Source organism: Rhinatrema bivittatum, unplaced genomic scaffold, assembly GCF_901001135.1.
Source record: "Rhinatrema bivittatum unplaced genomic scaffold, aRhiBiv1.1, whole genome shotgun sequence".
NCBI classification, from domain to species: domain Eukaryota; kingdom Metazoa; phylum Chordata; class Amphibia; order Gymnophiona; family Rhinatrematidae; genus Rhinatrema; species Rhinatrema bivittatum.
This window is the reverse complement of record NW_021820365.1, coordinates 11,552-36,085: the sequence shown is the minus strand read 5'-3', so window position 1 is coordinate 36,085 and position 24,534 is coordinate 11,552. Positions and strand designations below refer to the sequence as shown.

Below are 24,534 nucleotides of genomic sequence, written 5' to 3'. Positions count from 1 at the left end.
GAGAGCTCTGTGGGTGGAACCCTGCAGGAAAGGGGAGAGTCCACAGGACCAGCTGGGACATGATAAGAGCGGGAGCCCATTTGGGTTCATGAGGAGGAAAACCAAATCCCAGGGAGTGGGAAGTGAACTGCAAAGGTAGGCAGTCGTTCTATTGTGTCCTGTACATGGTCCAGAGTGAAGGCAGTCGTTCTTTTGTGTCCTGTACACTGTTCAGAGTGAAGGCAGTCGTTCTTTTGTGTCCTGTACACTGTTCAGAGTGAAGGCAGTCGTTCTATTGTGTCCTGTACACTGTCCAGAGTGAAGGCAGTCGTTCTCTTGTGTCCAGTACACTGTCCAGAGTGAAGGCAGCCGTTCTATTGTGTCCTGTACACTGTCCAGAGTGAAGGCAGTCGTTCTATTGTGTCCAGTACACTGTTCAGAGTGAAGGCAGTCGTTCTATTGTGTCCTGTACACTGTCCAGAGTGAAGGCAGCCGTTCTATTGTGTCCTGTACACTGTCCAGAGTGAAGGCAGCCGTTCTATTGTGTCCTGTACACTGTCCAGAGTGAAGGCAGCCGTTCTATTGTGTCCAGTACACTGTTCAGAGTGAAGGCAGTCGTTCTATTGTGTCCTGTACACTGTCCAGAGTGAAGGCAGCCGTTCTATTGTGTCCTGTACACTGTTCAGAGTGAAGGCAGTCGTTCTATTGTGTCCTGTACACTGTTCAGAGTGAAGGCAGTCATTCTATTGTGTCCTGTACACTGTCCAGAGTGAAGGCAGTCGTTCTCTTGTGTCCAGTACACTGTCCAGAGTGAAGGCAGTCGTTCTATTGTGTCCTGTACATGGTCCAGAGTGAAGGCAGTCGTTCTCTTGTGTCCAGTACACTGTTCAGAGTGAAGGCAGTCGTTCTATTGTGTCCTGTACACTGTCCAGAGTGAAGGCAGCCGTTCTATTGTGTCCAGTACACTGTCCAGAGTGAAGGCAGTCGTTCTATTGTGTGCTGTACACTGTCCAGAGAGAAGGCAGTCGTTCTTTTGTGTCCTGTACACGGTCCAGAGTGAAGGCAGTCGTTCTATTGTGTCCAGTACACTGTCCAGAGTGAAAGCAGTCGTTCTTTTGTGTCCTGTACACGGTCCAGAGTGAAGGCACTCGTTCTATTGTGTCCTGTACACTGTCCAGAGTGAAGGCAGTCGTTCTATTGTGTGCTGTACAAGGTCCAGAGTGAAGGCAGTCATTCTTTTGTGTCCAGTACACTGTTCAGAGTGAAGGCAGTCATTCTTTTGTGTCCTGTACAATGTCCAGAGTGAAGGCAGCCGTTCTATTGTGTCCTCTACACTGTCCAGAGTGAAGGCAGTCGTTCTATTGTGTCCTCTACACTGTCCAGAGTGAAGGCAGTCGTTCTATTGTGTCCAGTACACTGTCCAGAGTGAAGGCAGTCATTCTATTGTGTCCTGTACACTGTCCAGAGTGAAGGCAGTCATTCTTTTGTGTCCAGTACACTGTTCAGAGTGAAGGCAGTCATTCTTTTGTGTCCTGTACAATGTCCAGAGTGAAGGCAGCCATTCTATTGTGTCCTGTACAATGTCCAGAGTGAAGGCAGCCATTCTATTGTGTCCTCTACACTGTCCAGAGTGAAGGCAGCCATTCTATTGTGTCCTCTACACTGTCCAGAGTGAAGGCAGCCATTCTATTGTGTCCTCTACACTGTCCAGAGTGAAGGCAGTCGTTCTATTGTGTCCTCTACACTGTCCAGAGTGAAGGCAGTCGTTCTATTGTGTCCAGTACACTGTCCAGAGTGAAGGCAGTCGTTCTTTTGTGTCCTCTACACTGTCCAGAGTGAAGGCAGTCATTCCATTGTGTCCTCTACACTGTCCAGAGTGAAGGCAGTCGTTCTATTGTGTCCTCTACACTGTCCAGAGTGAAGGCAGTCGTTCTATTGTGTCCTCTACACTGTCCAGAGTGAAGGCAGTCGTTCTATTGTGTCCTCTACACTGTCCAGAGTGAAGGCAGTCGTTCTATTGTGTCCAGTACACTGTCCAGAGTGAAGGCAGTCGTTCTATTGTGTCCTGTACACTGTTCAGAGTGAAGGCAGTCATTCTTTTGTGTCCAGTACACTGTTCAGAGTGAAGGCAGTCATTCTTTTGTGTCCTGTACAATGTCCAGAGTGAAGGCAGCCATTCTATTGTGTCCTCTACACTGTCCAGAGTGAAGGCAGTCGTTCTATTGTGTCCTCTACACTGTCCAGAGTGAAGGCAGTCGTTCTTTTGTGTCCTGTACGCGGTCCAGACTGAAGGCAGTCGTTCTTTTGTGTCCTGTACACGGTCCACACTGAAGGCAGTCGTTCTTTTGTGTCCTGTACACGGTCCAGACTGAAGGCAGTCGTTCTCTTGTGTCCTGTACGCGGTCCAGAGTGAAGGCAGTCGTTCTCTTGTGTCCTGTACACGGTCCAGACTGAAGGCAGTCGTTCTCTTGTGTCCTGTACGCGGTCCAGAGTGAAGGCAGTCGTTCTTTTGTGTCCTGAACATGGTCCAGAGTGAAATGAGATTCAGAGAGGGATGGGATACCGTGGCAGGGGGTAGATCAAGGTGAACTGCATGGGGATAAGGATGGGGTGAGATGAGGGCAGATGATACAGGGCAGGTATGAGAAAACTTTCTTTTTTCTACCAGGGCCACATTTCAGGTTCCTGTTTGCATTAGGGGTCAGGGGGCAGGAGGTCCTCCATGGAGATCCTAGTACAGATTTTCTGTGGTCTCTTTCAAAGAAATGTTTTAACGCTGAAACAGGCGCTGTCTGGAGCGAGAAGCACTGTAGGTAAGAGCTACCTTAGTATTCCACCATTCTCTCCTCTTTCATGCCAGGAGCCCCATTACAGAGCTGCGCCCTCACTCTCTGGTACAGGTCTGTGAGTTTGTTCAGCACCTACCATGATGTGGGTAGGAATTAGGTAGGATCTCTCTAGTTCCCTGCTAGTGCTCTCTCTAATACCCGCATTGTGCCAGAGCAGGCATGGCCAGTTATAAGCAATGGCAGTTCTCACAGCCTGACCTCTGTGTACCTGGAACTCTACACCGGGGCCTCCGTCAATGTCTACCCCCATTACAGAGAGCACCTAACACTGGGGCCTCCGTCAACATCTACCCCCATTACAGAGAGCACCTAACACTGGGGCCTCCGTCAACATCTACCCCCATTACAGAGAGCACCTAACACTGGGGTCTCCGTCAACGTCTACCCCCATTACAGCGAGCACCTAACCTGGGGCCTCCGTCAACGTCTACCCCCATTACAGAGAGCACCTAACACTGGGGCCTCCGTCAACGTCTACTCCAATTACAGAGAGCACCTAACACTGGGGCCTCCGTCAACGTCTACCCCCATTACAGCGAGCACCTAACACTGGGGCCTCCGTCAACGTCTACCCCCATTACAGCGAGCACCTAACACTGGGGCCTCCGTCAACATCTACCCCCATTACAGAGAGCACCTAACACTGGGGTCTCCGTCAACATCTACCCCCATTACAGCGAGCACCTAACCCTGGGGCCTCCGTCAACGTCTACCCCCATTACAGAGAGCACCTAACACTGGGGCCTCCGTCAACGTCTACTCCAATTACAGAGAGCACCTAACACTGGGGCCTCCGTCAACGTCTACCCCATTACAGCGAGCACCTAACACTGGGGCCTCCGTCAACGTCTACCCCCATTACAGCGAGCACCTAACACTGGGGCCTCCGTCAACGTCTACCCCCATTACAGCGAGCACCTAACACTGGGGCCTCCGTCAACATCTACCCCCATTACAGCGAGCACCTAACACTGGGGTCTCCGTCAACGTCTACCCCAATTACAGCGAGCACCTAACACTGGGGTCTCCGTCAATGTCTACCCCCATTACAGCAAGCAAAGACTCCGCCCTGCACCTAACACTGGGGCCTCTGTCAACATCTACCCCATTACAGAGAGCACCTAACACTGGGGCCTCCATCAACATCTACCCCCATTACAGCGAGCACCTAACACTGGGGCCTCCGTCAACGTCTACCCCCATTACAGAGAGCACCTAACACTGGGGCCTCCATCAACATCTACCCCAATTACAGCGAGCACCTAACACTGGGGTCTCCGTCAACGTCTACCCCCATTACAGCAAGCAAAGACTCCGCCCTGCACCTAACACTGGGGCCTCCGTCAACATCTACCCCCATTACAGAGAGCACCTAACACTGGGGCCTCCGTCAACATCTACCCCGATTACAGAGAGCACCTAACACTGGGGCCTCCGTCAACATCTACCCCCATTACAGAGAGCACCTAACACTGGGGCCTCCGTCAACATCTACCCCCATTACAGAGAGCACCTAACACTGGGGCCTCTGTCAACATCTACCCCCATTACAGAGAGCACCTAACACTGGGGCCTCCGTCAATGTCTACCCCATTACAGAGAGCACCTAACACTGGGGCCTCCGTCAACGTCTACCCCCATTACAGAGAGCACCTAACACTGGGGCCTCCGTCAACGTCTACCCCCATTACAGAGAGCACCTAACACTGGGGCCTCCGTCAACGTCTACCCCCATTACAGAGAGCACCTAACACTGGGGCCTCCGTCAACGTCTACCCCCATTACAGAGAGCACCTAACACTGGGGCCTCCGTCAACGTCTACCCCCATTACAGAGAGCACCTAACACTGGGGCCTCCGTCAACGTCTACCCCCATTACAGAGAGCACCTAACACTGGGGCCTCCGTCAACGTCTACCCCCATTACAGAGAGCACCTAACACTGGGGCCTCCGTCAACGTCTACCCCCATTACAGCGAGCACCTAACATTGGAGCCGATGCAATAAGCTGTGCGGTAAAATGGGCACAAATGTTGAGCACCCATTTTTTTAGGGTGTCTCTTGGACGCGCGATGGCATATTTTAATGAGCTGCCTCGTTAAAAGGGACGCGCCAGTGATAAATTGTGCATCTATGGCATTGGGTGCCCTGGAGACCCTGGCTGTGCTCGGGTTAGGAAAACAGATGCTCGTAAATTGAGCGTCCTTTTTCCTAACCTGACTGTTGTCAAGACTGTGTTTTTTAAATCACAATGCTTCCCTTGGTTCCTCTTACTTAGTATCAGGATGATATTAAGTTGGAGGAATCACAGAAAAGCAGTATTTTTTGCTTTTTTGTTCAGGCATTAAGACATGCCAGCTCTGGGGTTGGCGTCGCACGTGTCTGGCACAGGATGATTTTTTTGATTCAGGGGTAATACCATGTAGATGAGGCTATCCCTTTATTGCACTGGGAGTTATTCTAGCACATCCAAAACCATCATCCAACCGCAGGTGAAGCTGTGAGCTAGGCTGAACGCATGGTATTGCATCGTCCTCTCTGTTTCCTACTGGGCTGCAGGGCTTCCTGCTCACCTTGCTGCCAGCTCCTTCCCTTGCTCCAGGCGGCACTTCTAGGAGCAGACACTCCTAGGCATGCTGGGAAGTGTAGTGCAGCGAGAAGCTGGCTGGGTTTCCTGCCGAGGCTTGGACTGTGACTTGGACAGCCAGGCCAACATCTTCTCTAGCCCTGCTGGGACATGGAGGGATTGATATATTTTGCATCAGCAGCTGGAAATGATGGAGATCTGCTGCAAGGTACCTGTGCCGCATTAGACAAGGTGTTGGGCTGTAATTTGGCCATGCTGGGTTTAGCATTGGGAAGGATGAGGTGAGATTGCATGGTACCGGACTGGATGGGGTGGAATGAGATTACCAGATGTTGAGCTGGACCTAGCACACCTCCCAATAGGGAAGAGCAAGCGATTCCTGCCAGGCACCGGGTCAATTTATGCCTCTGCATTTCAGAACATCCAGATGTGGCCCCTGAGGAAGGGAATTGCCACCACTGGGCTACAGCAATGTGAGAGGTAAGTCACTGCGGCTCTCTAACTCTTGGGTGCCTCTGGAACAGTGCAGAGAGGTTTTACCCACAGGTAGGCTGAGTCATTTTCAGACAGATGATTTATGCAGGTAAAGTGCTTTTCACATTGTTCTGAAAGTGTGTGTGTGTGTAGATTTGAAACTCATTCCCGGAACAGGTCTGACTGCATAGTTTTAAGCAGCTGAAAATCCAGTGAGTGCTCATTCAGCCAGCGTCCACTTCTGACTGCGCATTTTACGCCCAGACCCGGGCAGTTCCATCTGATTTCAGGACAGTAACGACCGCTGCTGGTCCTGGGATATTTGGGAAAGCTGCCGCCCTGGGGTGGGGAGGAGGGAGGGAATGCTAACCTGCTGATACTCTCAGGAGAAAGTTAACCACCGCTCTTAAAGTTTACTAATAAGTTAACTTTCTGAGGCAACGTGCGGATCCCGGGCTTTACTGAAATCTGCAGTGGGCTGTTTTAATAGGAATGAGCCGCCTTGCATGCATTTGTACGAGCTGCATCTTAAAATTCAATCAGCAGTGTTTTGTGCTCTTGCTGATGCTTGAGTGAGCATTGAAGGCGCGTTAACACATTAATGTTGCTTAGTAAATAAGCCCCGGGATTACAGTGTTCCAGAGATGCACTTTGTAACAGGATTAACACCCGGCACTGGGCAACACATTATTACCAAGTGGCCCCCTACCACTCCATGTCATCGTGTCCTCCCCACATCATGTGATCCTGTCTCATCCCTTCTCATCAATCCCCAAACCATATAATCCTATCCCACCCCTTCTCACCCATCCCTATGCCATGAGATCCTCTCCCATCCCACCTCGTACATCCTTGCACCATACAATCCTGTCCCACTCCACCTCACTCATTATCCCACCACCCACCTCACCCATCCCTATGCCATGAGATCCTCTCCCATCCCACCTTATATATCCTTGCACCATACAATCCTATCCCACTCCACCTCACTCATTATCCCATCACCCACCTCACCCATCCCATGTGATCTTATCCCACCCCATTCTCACCCATCCCTGTGCCATGAGATCTTGTCCCCATCTCACCCATCTCACCCGTCCCATACCATCCCACCTCACCTATCCCTATGCCATGAGAGCCTGTCCCCATCTCACCCATTCCATGTGATGCTATCCCAACCCTTCTCACCCATCCCTATACATGAGATCCTCTCCAATCTCACCTCATACATCCTTGCACCATGCAATCCTGTCCCACTCCACCTCACTCATTATTCCACCACCCACCTCACCCATCCCTATGCCATGAGATCCTCTCCAATCTCACCTCATACATCCTTGCACCATGCAATCCTGTCCCACTCCACCTCACTCATTATTCCACCACCCACCTCACCCATCCCTATGCCATGAGATCCTCTCCAATCTCACCTCATACATCCTTGCACCATGCAATCCTGTCCCACTCCACCTCACTCATTATCCCACCACCCACCTCACCCATCCCTATGCCATGAGATCCTCTCCAATCTCACCCATTCCATGTGATGCTATCCCACCCCTTCTCACCCATCCCTATGCCATGAGATCCTCTCCCATCCCACCTCATACATCCTTGCAATATTCAATCCTGTCCAACCCCTTCTCATCCACCCCCAGCCATGTGTTATTTATTTATTTATTTATCTGATTTATTTTCTGCTTTTTCTAGGCACTTCAAAGGGGATTACATTCAGGAAATGTGGGAATTTCTCTGTCCCCAAAGGGTTAGCAGCCTAGGCAATGAAGGGCACCCCAAGGGAGAACAATAATTTCAAAAAACATACATTAATGATCTTCCCAAACTATTGAAGAGATCTCAAAATAATCTGCACAGAGCAGCAATGATGTGACCGCACTGCGCTTCCTAGAAGGCGTGGGGTGACCTGCACAGAGCGGCAGTTACACCCCTGAACAGCAGTGATGTGACCGCACTGCGCTTCCTAGAAGGCGTGGGGTGACCTGCACAGAGCGGCAGTTACACCCATGAACAGCAGTGATGTGACCGCACTGCGCTTCCTAGAAGGCGTGGGGTGACCTGCACAGAGCGGCAGTTACACCCATGAACAGCAGTGATGTGACCGCACTGCGCTTCCTAGAAGGCGTGGGGTGACCTGCACAGAGCGGCAGTTACACCCCTGAACAGCAGCGATGTGACCGCACTGCGCTTCCTAGAAGGCGTGGGGTGACCTGCACAGAGCGGCAGTTACACCCCTGAACAGCAGCGATGTGACCGCACTGCGCTTCCTAGAAGGCGTGGGGTGACCTGCACAGAGCGGCAGTTACACCCATGAACAGCAGTGATGTGACCGCACTGCGCTTCCTAGAAGGCGTGGGGTGTCCTGCACAGAGCGGCAGTTACACCCATGAACAGCAGTGATGTGACCGCACTGCTCTTCCTAGAAGGCGTGGGGTGACCTGCACAGAGCGGCAGTTTACACCCCTGAACAGCAGTGATGTGACCGCACTGCGCTTCCTAGAAGGCGTGGGGTGACCTGCACAGAGCGGCAGTTACACCCCTGAACAGCAGTGATGTGACCGCACTGCGCTTCCTAGAAGGCGTGGGGTGACCTGCACAGAGCGGCAGTTACACCCCTGAACAGCAGTGATGTGACCGCACTGCGCTTCCTAGAAGGCGTGGGGTGACCTGCACAGAGCGGCAGTTACACCCCTGAACAGCAGCGATGTGACCGCACTGCGCTTCCTAGAAGGCGTGGGGTGACCTGCACAGAGCGGCAGTTACACCCCTGAACAGCAGCGATGTGACCGCACTGCGCTTCCTAGAAGGCGTGGGGTGACCTGCACAGAGCGGCAGTTACACCCCTGAACAGCAGCGATGTGACCGCACTGCGCTTCCTAGAAGGCGTGGGGTGACCTGCACAGAGCGGCAGTTACACCCATGAACAGCAGCGATGTGACCGCACTGCGCTTCCTAGAAGGCGTGGGGTGTCCTGCACAGAGCGGCAGTTACACCCATGAACAGCAGTGATGTGACCGCACTGCTCTTCCTAGAAGGCGTGGGGGTGACCTGCACAGAGCGGCAGTTACACCCCTGAACAGCAGTGATGTGACCGCACTGCGCTTCCTAGAAGGCGTGGGGTGACCTGCACAGAGCGGCAGTTACACCCCTGAACAGCAGTGATGTGACCGCACTGCGCTTCCTAGAAGGCGTGGGGTGACCTGCACAGAGCGGCAGTTACACCCCTGAACAGCAGTGATGTGACCGCACTGCGCTTCCTAGAAGGCGTGGGGTGACCTGCACAGAGCGGCAGTTACACCCCTGAACAGCAGTGATGTGACCGCACTGCGCTTCCTAGAAGGCGTGGGGTGACCTGCACAGAGCGGCAGTTACACCCCTGAACAGCAGTGATGTGACCGCACTGCGCTTCCTTGAAAGCATGTGATCTTATCCCACCCCTTCTCACCCATCCCACACCATGTATTCCTGTCCCTCACTCCTCCCCACATCATGAGATCTTGTCTTACCCATCCCCGTGCCATGAGAACCAGTCCCACATCACTTCACCCATCTCCACACCGTGTGATCGAGTCCCACCCTTTCTCACCTTATTTCAACGCCATTACATGGAAAATGATTCTGTCGGATACTGACCCTCCCTCAGGGGCCACTGTAATAAGTTGCATTGAGCAGAGCTCACGGAGTTACCCGTAGCTGAGTACACAAGGAGTTTTGCAGACAATGAGGATACATTTCAAAACCACTTGTGCATGCTCCTATATGCATGTATATGGGTAATGTGCCAAGTTGCTACAGTATTTTATTACTTTATGATATGCACAGGTTATAAAATACAGGTACACGCTCAGTTATCTAAAAACCAGGAGCTACGCAAGTTTGGACTTCTCCGGATAAAATGCTGATTAGTGGCACAGAGCCAGGTCAGTGAGAACTTGCGCGGCTCTTAGATTTCACATACATGAGCATTGAGCGCAGGTTACCCCCATGCTTTGTCCGAGTTTGAATTTGTCTCCTGACTTTATTCACTCTCTGTCTGCCTCTGGCTTTTACTTTCTTAGCTCATCTTTCCCGTTTAACCTTTGTGCTGTTTTCCTTCTGTACTTGGCTTTGGCTAAGCTCTCTCCAGTCTCTTCTGCCCATGATACTGCTCAGGTACCTTCTTTCTTTCACTGTCTTTCTAAGGCCCCTATCTCATTAAATCTTTCTCTTCTCCCCTCTCTTTCTTGCACTGATCCCTTGTTCTCCGGCCTCTCTTTTGTTACTGCAGGTGAGACTCCTGATACTGGGTAAACAAACACTTCACACAATGCCAGAACTTTGTTTGAGGTATCCAAGGGCCTAAGGGGCCCGGCTACCCTCCCTCGTTTTCCGTTGTTACCTGCAGGGGAGGGGGAAGCATGGCCCAGTCTGCAGGCCAGGGCAAGCAGCGACCAGCACCCATCCCCCTTCCTGGTTTCTAACAACACAACCACTGGCTATAAAGAGAGGCAACGGTGCGCAGAGCACTCAGACCAGGACCTTCGTTCTCCGAGCCCTTCACTGTCGGACCGAAGACTAAGAAGCTGCAAAATGGTGAGAACTTCCAGAATGTGTGTGTGCAATCCTTCTCCTGACACAGGTCTGTGTATATACGTGTGTGTGTGTGTGTGCAATCCTTCTCCTGACACAGGTCTGTGCATATACCTGTGTGTGTGTGTGTGTGTGTGTGTGCGCAATCCTTCTCCTGACACAGGTCTGTGCATATACCTGTGTGTGTGTGTGTGTGTGTGTGTGTGTGCAATCCTTCTCCTGACACAGGTCTGTGTATATACGTGTGTGTGTGTGTGTGTGCAATCCTTCTCCTGACACAGGTCTATGTATATACCTGTGTGTGTGTGTGTGTGTGTGTGTGCAATCCTTCTCCTGACACAGGTCTATGTGTATACCTGTGTGTGTGTGTGTGTGTGTGTGTAATCCTTCTCCTGACACAGGTCTATGTATATACGTGTGTGTGTGTGTGTGTGTGTGTGTGTGCAATCCTTCTCCTGACACAGGTCTATGTATATACGTGTGTGTGTGTGTGTGTGTGTGTGTGTGTGTGCAATCCTTCTCCTGACACAGGTCTATGTGTATACCTGTGTGTGTGTGTGTGTGTGTGTGTGTGTGTAATCCTTCTCCTGACACAGGTCTATGTATAGACCTGTGTGTGTGTGTGTGTGTGCAATCCTTCTCCTGACACAGGTCTATGTATATACGTGTGTGTGTGTGTGCAATCCTTCTCCTGACACAGGTCTGTGCATATACCTGTGTGTGTGTGTAATCTTTCTCCTGACACAGGTCTATGTATATACCTGTGTGTGTGTGTGCAATCCTTCTCCTGACACAGGTCTATGTATATACCTGTGTGTGTGTGTGTGTGTGTGTGAAATCCTTCTCCTGACACAGGTCTATGTATATACCTGTGTGTGTGTGTGTGTGTGTGTGTGCAATCCTTCTCCTGACACAGGTCTATGTATATACCTCTGTGTGTGTGTGTGTGTGTGTGAAATCCTTCTCCTGACACAGGTCTATGTATATACCTGTGTGTGTGTGTGTGTGTAATCCTTCTCCTGACACAGGTCTATGTATATACCTGTGTGTGTGTGTGCAATCCTTTTCCTGACACAGGTCTATGTATATACCTGTGTGCGTGTGTGTGTGTGTGTGTGTGTGTGCAATCCTTCTCCTGACACAGGTCTATGTATATACCTGTGTGTGTGTGTGTGCAATCCTTCTCCTGCCACAGGTCTATGTATAGACCTGTGTGTGTGTGTGCAATCCTTCTCCTGACACAGGTCTATGTATAGACCTGTGTGTGTGTGTGCAATCCTTCTCCTGACACAGGTCTGTGCATATACCTGTGTGTGTGTGCAATCCTTCTCCTGACACAGGTCTATGTATATACCTGTGTGTGTGTGCAATCCTTCTCCTGACACAGGTCTATGTATATACCTGTGTGTGTGTGCAATCCTTCTCCTGACACAGGTCTATGTATATACCTGTGTGTGTGTGCAATCCTTCTCCTGACACAGGTCTATGTATATACCTGTGTGTGTGTGCAATCCTTTTCCTGACACAGGTCTATGTATATACCTGTGTGTGTGTGTGTGTGTGCAATCCTTCTCCTGACACAGGTCTATGTATATACCTGTGTGTGTGTGTGTGTGTGTGTGTGTGTGTGTGTGCAATCCTTCTCCTGACACAGGTCTATGTATATACCTGTGTGTGTGTGTGCAATCCTTCTCCTGACACAGGTCTATGTATATACCTCTGTGTGTGTGTGTGTGTGTGTGTGTGTGCAATCCTTCTCCTGACACAGGTCTATGTATATACATGTGTGTGTGTGTGTGTGTGTGTGTGTGTGTGTGCAATCCTTCTCCTGACACAGGTCTATGTATATACCTGTGTGTGTGTGTGTGTGCAATCCTTCTCCTGACACAGGTCTATGTGTATATACCTGTGTGTGTGTGTGCAATCCTTCTCCTGACACAGGTCTATGTATATACCTGTGTGTGTGTGTGTGTGCAATCCTTCTCCTGACACAGGTCTATGTATACACCTGTGTGTGTCTGTGTGTGTGTGTGTGCAATCCTTCTCCTGACACAGGTCTGTGTATATACCTGTGTGTGTGTGTGTGCAATCCTTCTCCTGACACAGGTCTATGTGTATATACCTGTGTGTGTGTGTGCAATCCTTCTCCTGACACAGGTCTATGTATATACCTGTGTGTGTGTGTGTGTGCAATCCTTCTCCTGACACAGGTCTATGTATATACCTGTGCGTGTGTGTGTGTGTGCGTGCAATCCTTCTCCTGACACAGGTCTGTGTATATACCTGTGTGTGTGTGTGTGTGAAATCCTTCTCCTGACACAAGTCTATGTATATACCTGTGTGTGTGTGTGTGTGTGTGTGTGAAATCCTTCTCCTGACACAGGTCTATGTATAAACCTGTGTGTGTGTGTGTGTGTGTGCAATCCTTCTCCTGACACAGGTCTGTGCATATACCTGTGTGTGTGTGTGTGTGTGTGTGCAATCCTTCTCCTGACACAGGTCTATGTATATACCTGTGTGTGTGTGTGTGTGTGTGTGTGTGTGCAATCCTTCTCCTGACACAGGTCTGTGTATAGACCTGTGTGTGTGTATGTGTGTGTGTGTGTGTGCAATCCTTCTCCTGACACAGGTCTATGTATATACGTGTGTGTGTGTGTGTGTGTGTGTGCAATCCTTCTCCTGACACAGGTCTATGTACATACGTGTGTGTGGGTGTGTGCAATCCTTCTCCTGACACAGGTCTGTGCATATACCTGTGTGTGTGTGTGTGTGTGTGTGTGTAATCCTTCTCCTGACACAGGTCTATGTATATACCTGTGTGTGTGTGTGTGTGTGTGTGCAATCCTTCTCCTGACACAGGTCTATGTATATACCTCTGTGTGTGTGTTTGTGAAATCCTTCTCCTGACACAGGTCTATGTATATACCTGTGTGTGTGTGTGCAATCCTTCTCCTGACACAGGTCTATGTATATACCTGTGTGTATGTGTGTGTGAAATCCTTCTCCTGACAAAGGTCTATGTATAGACCTGTGTGTGTGTGTGTGTAATCCTTCTCCTGACACAGGTCTATGTATAGACCTGTGTGTGTGTGTGCAATCCTTCTCCTGACACAGGTCTGTGCATATACCTGTGTGTGTGTGTGTGTGCAATCCTTCTCTTGACACAGGTCTGTGCATATACCTGTGTGTGTGTGTGTGTGTGCAATCCTTCTCCTGACACAGGTCTATGTATATACCTGTGTGTGTGTGTGTGTGTGTGTGTGTGCAATCCTTCTCCTGACACAGGTCTATGTATACACCTGTGTGTGTGTGTGTGTGTGTGTGTGTGTGCAATCCTTCTCCTGACACAGGTCTATGTATATACCTGTGTGTGTGTGTGTGTGTGTGTGCATGCAATCCTTCTCCTGACACAGGTCTGTGTATATACCTGTGTGTGTGTGTGTGTGAAATCCTTCTCCTGACACAAGTCTATGTATATACCTGTGTGTGTGTGTGTGTGTGTGTGTGTGTGTGTGTGTGTGAAATCCTTCTCCTGACACAGGTCTATGTATAAACCTGTGTGTGTGTGTGTGTGAAATCCTTCTCCTGACACAGGTCTATGTATAGACCTGTGTGTGTGTGTGTGTGTGTGTGTGAGAAATCCTTCTCCTGACACAGGTCTATGTATATACCTGTGTGTGTGTGTGTGAAATCCTTCTCCTGACACAGGTCTATGTATATACCTGTGTGTGTGTGTGAAATCCTTCTCCTGACACAGGTCTGTGCATATACCTGTGTGTGTCTGTGTGTGAAATCCTTCTCCTGACACAGGTCTATGTATATACCTGTGTGTGTGTATGTGTGAAATCCTTCTCCTGACACAGGTCTGTGCATATACCTGTGTGTGTGTGTGAAATCCTTCTCCTGACACAGGTCTATGTATATACCTGTGTGTGTGTGTGTGTGTGTGTGAAATCCTTCTCCTGGCACAGGTCTATGTATATACCTGTGTGTGTGTGAAATCCTTCTCCTGACACAGGTCTATGTATATACCTGTGTGTGTGTGTGTGTGTGTGTGTGTGAAATCCTTCTCCTGACACAGGTCTATGTATATACCTGTATGTGTGTGTGTGTGTGTGTGTGTGTGTGTGTGTGTGAAATCCTTCTCCTGACACAGGTCTATGTATATACCTGTATGTGTGTGTGTGTGAAATCCTTCTCCTGACACAGGTCTATGTATATACCTGTGTGTGTGTGTGTGTGTGTGTGTGTGAAATCCTTCTCCTGACACAGATCTGTGCATATACCTGTGTGTGTGTGTGTGTGTGTGTGAAATCCTTCGCCTGACACAGGTCTATGTATATATCTGTGTGTATGAATGTATGTGTACTCCTCCTGAGTCAGGTCTGTGTATATACCTGTGTGTGTGTGTGTGTGTGCAATCCTTCTCCTGAGACAGATCTGTGTATATGTCTGTCTGTATGTATGTGTACTCCTCCTGAGTCAGGTCTGTGTATATATCTGTATGTATGAATGTATGTTGTACTCCTCCTGGGACAGGTCTGTGTATATATCTGAATGAATGTATGTGTACTCCTGAGACAGGTCTGTGTATATACCTGTGTGTGTGTGCAATCCTCCTGAAACAGGTCTGTGTATATATCTATATGTATGTATGTATGTATGTGTACTCCTGAGACAGGTCTGTGTATATATCTGTCTGTATGAATGTATGTGTACTCCTGAGACAGGTCTGTGTATATAGACATTTCAGGATATATATATATGTAGCAGTTGGTGCTATATATATACCTCTCTAACTGTGTGTGTACTCATCTTGAGACAAGTGTCTGTATGCATCTCTGTGTTTTGTTTTTTTTATGTGTGTAGTCTTTCCCCTAAGACAGGTCTATGCATACATCCTTGTGTGTTTGTATGTATATGCACTTCTTATCCTGAGACATGTGTGAGTGTGTGTGTGTGTGTATACTAGTCCTTATCATGGAAACATGATGACAGAAAAAGACCATTCAGCCTATCTAGTCTGCCCATCAACACTGCTGATCATCTCTACAATTCCTACCACTCCCTCAGATATTCTCTGTGCTTGCTCCTGTTACAGATTTTATCATCCTTGAAAATACAAACCTTTCTAGATAGTCCTTGCACAATATCACTTACAAAAATGTTGAAAGGAATTGGTCCAAAAACTGGTAATGTCCTTTTCCCTCAGAGAGAGCTCCATTTTCCACTACACTTTGTCACTTCCCATTCAACCAGTCTCTAGCCAGTCAGTCACTTGGGTCCCATAGCATGGGCACTCAGCTTATTTATAAGTTGCTTGTACAAAACCATGTCAAAGGCCTTACTGAGAACCAAGTACACGAGGTCTATAGGTCTCTCCTCATCCAGCTCTCTGGTCACCCACATGTAAACGCCTAAAAAGAGTCTGTGTATTTACCTCTGTGTGTGTGTATACTGTATATATGTTTGTGTGTTTACTGCTTATAGTATAACAGGTGCCTGTATTCCATGCCCTACCACAGGGTTCAGTATCTGTATCAGTGCAGTATGTGACAGCTGTCCATGTATACTTGTGTGTGTATATATCCTTTATTCTGTAACTGTGTTTGTGGGTATAGTCCTTATGTTCAGAGAGGTGTTTGTGTGTGTACATCATAGCCTGAGATGGATGTCTATGAGGGTGATACTCCATATCCTGAAACAGGTGTGTGTGTGTGTGTGTGTGTGTGTACATCATAGCCTGAGATGGGTGTCTATGAGAGTGATACTCCATATACTGAAACAGGTGTATGTGTGTGTGTGTGTGTGTATACATCATAGCCTGAGGTGGGTGTCTATGAGGGTAATAGGTGTATGTGTGTGTGTGTGTACATCATAGCCTGAGATGGGTGTCTATGAGGGTGATCCTTCATATCCTGAAACAGGTGTGTGTGTGTGTGTACATCATAGCCTGAGATGGGTTTCTATGAGAGTGATACTCCATATCCTGAAACAGGTATGTGTGTGTGTGTGTGTGTGTGTGTGTGTACATCATAGCCTGAGATGGGTTTCTATGAGAGTGATACTCCATATCCTGAAACAGGTATGTGTGTGTGTGTGTGTATGTGTACATCATAGCCTGAGATGGATGTCTATGAGAGTGATACTCCATATCCTGAAACAGGTGTGTGTGTGTACATCATAGCCTGAGATGGATGTCTATGAGAGTGATACTCCATATCCTGAAACAGGTGTGTGTGTGTGTGTGTGTGTGTGTGTGTGTGTGTGTGTACATCATAGCCTGAGATGGATGTCTATGACAGTGATACTCCATATCCTGAAACAGGTGTGTGTGTGTGTGTGTGTGTACATCATAGCCTGAGATGGATGTCTATGAGAGTGATACTCCATAACCTGAAACAGGTGTGTGTGTGTGTACATCATAGCCTGAGATGGGTGTCTATGAGAGTGATACTCCATATCCTGAAACAGGTGTGTGTGTGTGTGTGTACATCATAGCCTGAGATGGATGTCTATGAGGGTGATACTCCATATCCTGAAACAGGTGTGTGTGTGTGTGTGTGTGTGTGTGTACATCATAGCCTGAGATGGATGTCTATGACAGTGATACTCCATATCCTGAAACAGGTGTGTGTGTGTGTACATCATAGCCTGAGATGGATGTCTATGACAGTGATACTCCATATCCTGAAACAGGTGTGTGTGTGTGTACATCATAGCCTGAGATGGATGTCTATGACAGTGATACTCCATATCCTGAAACAGGTGTGTGTGTGTGTACATCATAGCCTGAGATGGATGTCTATGAGGGTGATACTCCATATCCTGAAACAGGTGTGTGTGTGTGTGTGTACATCATAGCCTGAGATGGATGTCTATGAGGGTGATACTCCATATCCTGAAACAGGTGTGTGTGTTTGTGTGTGTGTGTGTGTGTGTACATCATAGCCTGAGATGGGTGTCTATGAGGGTGATACTCCATATCCTGAAACAGGTGTGTGTGTGTGTACATCATAGCCTGAGATGGATGTCTATGAGAGTGATACTCCATATCCTGAAACAGGGGTGTGTGTGTGTGTGTGTACATCATAGCCTGAGATGGATGTCTGAGGGTGATACTCCATATCCTGAAACAGGTGTGTGTGTGTGTACATCATAGCCTGAGATGGATGTCTATGAGAGTGATACTCCATATCCTGAAACAGGTGTGTGTGTGTGTACATCATAGCCTGAGATGGATGTCTATGAGGGTGATACTCCATATCCTGAAACAGGTGTGTGTGTGTGTGTGTGTACATCATAGCCTGAGATGGATGTCTATTAGGGGTGTGCATTCGGATTGACCGCATTAGTAAAACGCAACTCATATTTTTTTTTTACTTAAAAAATTGATTCGACATAAACGATCGGATTTCCCACATATCGAACATAGATATGTTCGATATGTGGGAAATCGCGATTGTTGAGCCAAAATAAAAATATAAACCCCCTCACCCTCCTTAATCCCCCCCCCCCCGACTTACCACAACTCCCTGGTGATGGAGCGAGGAGTGAGGACGCCATTTCTGCAATCCTTGGCGAGAAGCATGTGACGTCGGCGGCACGTCGAGTGACGCCGGCATCACGTGATTCCCGGCTCGTTCGCGCCAGACGGCTCGTTCGGCCCAAAAAGAACTTTTGGCCAGCTTGGGGGGGCCTCCTGACCCACCCAAGCTGGCCAAAAGTTCTTTTTGGGCCGAACGAGCCGTCCGGCGCGAACTCGCCGGGAATCACGTGGCGCCGCGTCACTCAGACGCGACGTCACGTGATTCCCGGCGAGTTCGCGCCGGACGGCTCGTTCGGCCCAAAAAGAACTTTTGGCCAGCTTGAGGGGGTCAGGAGGCCCCCCCAAGCTGGCCAAAAGTTCTTTTTGGGCCGAACGAGCCGTCCAGCGCGAACTTGCCGGGAATCACGTGACGTCGGCGTCACGTGATTCCCGGCTCGTTCGCGCCGGACGGCTCGTTCGGCCCAAAAAGAACTTTTGGCCAGCTTGGGGGGGTCAGGAGGCCCCCCAAAGCTGGCCAAAAGTTCTTTTTGGGCCGAACGAGCCATCTGGCGCGAACGAGCCGGGAATCACCTGACGCCGCGTCACTCGACGTGCCACCGACGTCACATGCTTCTCGCCAAGGATTGCAGAAATGACGTCCTCACTCCTCGCTCGATCACCAGGGAGTTGTGGTAAGTCTGGGGGGGGATTAAGGAGGGTGAGGGGGTTTACATTTTTTTTTTGCACATATGTACATATACCCAACTCATTGGATTTTTTTTTATGTCCATATTGGCCGCAAGTGGGACCCCCTTTCGGACATAAAAAATATGAACATAAAATTTTGCTCTGCACATCCCTAATGTCTATGAGGGTGATACTCCATATCCTGAAACAGGTGTGTGTGTGTGTGTGTGTACATCATAGCCTGAGATGGATGTCTATGACAGTGATACTCCATATCCTGAAACAGGTGTGTGTGTGTGTACATCATAGCCTGAGATGGATGTCTATGAGAGTGATACTCCATATCCTGAAACAGGTGTGTGTGTGTGTACATCATAGCCTGAGATGGATGTCTATGAGAGTGATACTCCATATCCTGAAACAGGGGTGTGTGTGTGTGTGTGTGTGTGTACATCATAGCCTGAGATGGGTGTCTATGAGGGTGATACTCCATATCCTGAAACAGGTGTGTGTGTGTGTGTGTGTGTGTGTACATCATAGCCTGAGATGGATGTCTATGAGAGTGATACTCCATATCCTGAAACAGGTGTGTGTGTGTGTACATCATAGCCTGAGATGGATGTCTATGAGAGTGATACTCCATATCCTGAAACAGGTGTGTGTGTGTGTACATCATAGCCTGAGATGGATGTCTATGAGGGTGATACTCCATATCCTGAAACAGGTGTGTGTGTGTGTGTGTACATCATAGCCTGAGATGGGTGTCTATGAGGGTGATACTCCATATCCTGAAACAGGTGTGTGTGTGTGTGTGTGTGTACATCATAGCCTGAGATGGATGTCTATGAGAGTGATACTCCATATCCTGAAACAGGTGTGTGTGTGTGTACATCATAGCCTGAGATGGATGTCTATGAGAGTGATACTCCATATCCTGAAACAGGTGTGTGTGTGTGTACATCATAGCCTGAGATGGATGTCTATGAGAGTGATACTCCATATCCTGAAACAGGTGTGTGTGTGTGTACATCATAGCCTGAGATGGATGTCTATGAGGGTGATACTCCATATCCTGAAACAGGTGTGTGTGTGTGTGTGTACATCATAGCCTGAGATGGATGTCTATGAGAGTGATACTCCATATCCTGAAACAGGGGTGTGTGTGTGTGTGTGTGTGTGTGTGTACATCATAGCCTGAGATGGATGTCTATGAGAGTGATACTCCATATCCTGAAACAGGTGTGTGTGTGTGTACATCATAGCCTGAGATGGATGTCTATGAGAGTGATACTCCATATCCTGAAACAGGTGTGTGTGTGTGTGTGTGTGTGTACATCATAGCCTGAGATGGATGTCTATGAGAGTGATACTCCATATCCTGAAACAGGTGTGTGTGTGTGTGTGTACATCATAGCCTGAGATGGATGTCTATGAGGGTGATACTCCATATCCTGAAACAGGGGTGTGTGTGTGTGTGTGTGTGTGTGTACATCATAGCCTGAGATGGATGTCTATGAGAGTGATACTCCATAACCTGAAACAGGTGTGTGTGTGTGTGTACATCATAGCCTGAGATGGATGTCTATGAGAGTGATACTCCATATCCTGAAACAGGTGTGTGTGTGTGTGTGTGTGTGTGTGTGTGTACATCATAGCCTGAGATGGATGTCTATGAGAGTGATACTCCATATCCTGAAACAGGTGTGTGTGTGTGTGTGTGTGTGTGTGTGTGTGTACATCATAGCCTGAGATGGGTTTCTATGAGAGATGTTTAGGGTAGTAACTGCTGCTCCGTGCAGGTTAAGCCCTCACCTTGTGTTTAGGGTTTTAAGTGCCGCTGCATTCAGGTACCCCCATACAGAAAGGTTAGCAGCGTGCTTCATTTCCATCCTCGGGTCACTAGGGATCCTGTGTTTATCCCACGCCCTTTTCGATTCCATCGTCTGATCCAGCATCCTTTCCTGACGGTGCCACTGAGTGTAACTCTCTGCAGCCTCTTATCTTGATCCCCAGTTCTACAGCTTCCTTTCCACTGGAAATGTTTCTTTCTTGTGCATTCAGGCGTTTGCATCCTATCTAGTGATGGATGGGGGATTTTCTTGTCCCAGGCTGGTGATGTGGCTTCTCCCCTGTATGGTCAGATGGTGTAAGGCATAGACGCCCGGTGTCTTGTGGCAGCTCAGGGGTAGATTCTGTGGCAAAAATCTGAGAATTCTGGAAACATTGCAAACATTTTCTAGTTTTTTTATTTTACATTATTAAAATAAAGTATTTGTCTAACCTTTCTTGGTCTGTAAAATGCATTTTCTTTTTACTGGGTGAGAAAAGGGGCTCACAATTATCACTACAGGGGTGGGAAGAGGGTGAAAGGACCCTGGATGGGGAGAGGAAGAATGGAGGGCCAGGAATAGAGCGAAGAGAAGGTTAGAGGATGGGGAGAGGAAACCCAGAGACATAGAAAGGTGATGGCAGAAAAATATCTCGGGCTTCAGCTGTGCAACCCCTACCGCTCCCTAGAGATCCCTTGCTTCCTAGAATTCAGATACTGCTTCCATCTCCTTCATGGTGAGGCCGGTCCACACATCCCCCACCCTCTCTGTAACGAAATATTTCCTTACATCACTCCTGAGTCTGCCCTCATCACATGACCCCTCGTTTTACAGCTTCTTTTCACTGAACAAGGTTCATCTTATCTGCATGGAAAATGTGAAGGTATTTAAATGTCTCTATTAAATGTCCCCATCATATCTCGCCTTTCCTCCCGGGTGTTCATGTTCAGATCTTTAAGTCTCTCCCCATGTGCTTTAGACTGAAGACCACTGACCATGTCAGTAGCCCCCTCCGGAGCGACTCCATCCTGTTTCTATCCATTTGAAGGCGGGGTCTCCAGAACTGTACTCAGTATCCCACGTGAGGTCTCACCAGGGACCTGTACAGGGGCAACATCACCTGCCTTTCTCTGCTGACTGGACATGAGAAGGGTGAAAGATTGAAGAGTGGGTCGGTCTCAGGAATCTGAGATAAAGGAAAAGGAGGGGGAGAGAGAGAGAATCTTGGACTGAAAAAGGGGAGGAGGGAGTAGGAGGGGGTGGGGAGAAGGAGGAAAGGAGGCTTCACGATTCGTGGGACACAAGCTGAGATCCAGGGAGAGAGGATCTGAAGGAGGAAGCAACTGCCCCTATCGTTCTCTGGTCCCAATCCACCTTCCACGTCCTCTCTAACATCCCACCCAATCCGGCAAACGAACACATACATGTACACACACACATGTACACGCATACATATATATACACATGTACACACATACACGTGCACACACACACACACACATGTACACATACATACATATATATACACATGTACACGCACACGTACACACATACACGTACACACACAGCCCCTTCCTTCTCACACTCACAACCACTGCCCCATTCCCCTTTCTCCCAAACCGACATACATCCCCCAGCCACTCTCCTGACCCCCCAGCCACTCTCCTAATCTCCACAAAATGATCCCCCTGTGCTCTGCCGGCTCCAGGCTCAGCCCCTCTCCTCCTGCTGCTGAATGACGGGAGGAGAAAAGCTGGGTTCAGGACTGGAGTAACTCGTTTTGCTCTGCTGTGTCTGCTCCGAGCTCACCCCCTCGCCTCCTGTTCCCTGCTGTAGAGAGGAATGGAGGAGCTGAATCTGTTCTCGGCTGAATGACATTCAGCACACTGGAAGGTGGTAAATCTCCAGCCAGCCTAATGTGCCTATTGACAAACCCCAGGCTGCTTCTCCTCTCCTCTAGGGTCTACACCTTTACCTTCTCAAGCCTCTTCTCACAAATATTTTGGTGCAGACCTTTTGCCGTTTTGCTTGGCTTTGTCTGGACCACTTCCATCCTGTCTATCCTTTTCGAGACTATTGCAGGCGAGGCCTCACCCCAGACATGTACGGGGGCATTATTACCTCCTCTTCCTGCTAGTTAGGGCTCTCTCTGCGCAGTCCAGAATACCCATGGCCTTGTCACATTGCTTTGCTACCATCTCCCCGAGATCTCTGTCCCTGTCTCTCGCCTCCCCATCACATGCAGCTTCTCTGGCTTTCTGCACCCCACATGCATGGCTCTGCACGATTTGGCACTGAATTTTAATTGGCAGCCTTCAACCACTGCGTAAGCTTTCTCTGATCACTTCTGATTCGGATGACTCCTTCACGGGTGTTCACTTTGGCCGATCTTAGTGACCTCTACAAAAACGCAAACCTTTCCTTCTAACCCTTCCGCAATATTGCTCACAAAGATATTGAACAGAATTGGCTCCAAAATTGATCCCCAAGGCAGGCCACTAAGCTCCCTTCTTTCTTCAGAGTGATTTCCATTTGCCTCTACCCTTTGTCGTCTATGCGTCAACCAATTCCTAATCCAGTCCAGTGCCTTGGGACCCCCCCCCAGGCTGCTCCTGTGTGGGGGAGGGTCAAAACATTTGCTGGAATCCAAGTCAAGCACATCCAGCGCATGCATTTGATCCAATTCCCTAGTCACTGCATGAAAAACATCAATTAGATTGGCCTGACCCGGCCTTCCCCTGGTGAATGCTGCCTCGCATCCTGCATCCCAGTGGATTGCAGATAGCTCAGCAGAGTCTCCACTGATTTTGAGGTGAGGCTGACTGGACTGCAGTTTCCAGCCTTCTCCAGTCTTGCAGTGCCCTCCCGTATCAGCGGACCTGCCAGAATCTCTTTCAGCCCCCTTAGTATCTCGGCCCTATGGCTTTGTCCACTTTCAGTTTTGCTAGGCTCACATAAACTCGCTCTTCCAGAACGCGGCATGGTATCTACCGCGCTCCCATGTGACCAGCAGGGCTCTTCTACCGCGAGCACCAAAAAGAAGCGTTTCTTTAGCATTTCTGCACATTCCTCAGTGTCCTCTTTTCATCTTACAGGGCCACCTCTGCCCTTGCTACTGTAGACATCTTTCCTGCTCCTCATGCTTTGTCTCTTTCAGCTCCACCAGATGTTCCTCTTTTTGGTCAGGGCTTGTTTCTGGAGCCTGCTTTCCCCCACAGGGAAGGTGAATCACCGGTCAGTGCTGGCTGATGGGGGTCTAGTTTCCCTCCAGAGGGGCAACGAGTTAGTGATTTGCTTCTGGAGCTTGGTTTTCCCTAAATTTTGAGTACCTGCAGCAAATTACTTTTCTACAAATAAAATTGTTATTAATGTTCCTTCTTTGAGAAGTGGGCTGCTTGTGAGCCTCCTCACTGCTCTCTGCTGCATCTCAAACCGAGCTGAGGGGACAGGGCTGACCTCAGTCCTGCAAGTACCTCAATGCTCATTCATAAATCACTCAGGCTGGTGACCATAGGGGGGGTCACACTGACATTCCCTCTGTGCAGCTTCCCTGTATCTCTGTCTGTTTCTCTCTGATTCACTATGTGTTGCTCCCTTCTGTGTCTCTTCTGTCTGAATGTCTGTGGTTCTCTCTGTGTCTGTCACTCAGTATCAGAGCACATGAAGTCTCACTATCATCTTGAAGGGTTTGGCTTTTAGGATTATATTATATTGCTAGCAGTCACATTATTGCCGGTGTTGTTAGACAGCGCTGCATACATATCTCATGTGGTATTTCTCTGCCTTCCTGCAGCGTGAGTGCATTTCTGTCCACGTGGGCCAGGCTGGGGTCCAGATTGGCAATGCATGCTGGGAGCTGTACTGCCTGGAGCATGGCATCCAGCCCGATGGACAGATGCCCAGTGACAAGACCATCGGGGGAGGGGATGACTCATTCAATACCTTCTTCAGTGAGACCGGCGCTGGCAAACACGTCCCCAGAGCTGTCTTTGTAGACCTGGAGCCCACAGTCATA

At 49.0% G+C, this 24,534-nt stretch overlaps 1 long non-coding RNA gene across 2 annotated transcripts; it reads left to right on the top strand.

The window, feature by feature from the left end:
- Positions 1–26: 26 nt before the first annotated feature.
- On the top strand, positions 27–24,534 carry LOC115081572. 2 transcript variants are annotated; one of them, XR_003853831.1, is made up of 4 exons: positions 42–135; positions 5,833–5,894; positions 10,174–10,478; positions 24,313–24,534. It is a non-coding gene; the product is annotated as an uncharacterized LOC115081572 (long non-coding RNA). The 2 variants fall into 2 exon arrangements; XR_003853830.1 differs by lacking the exon at positions 5,833–5,894 and having other exon boundaries at positions 27–135.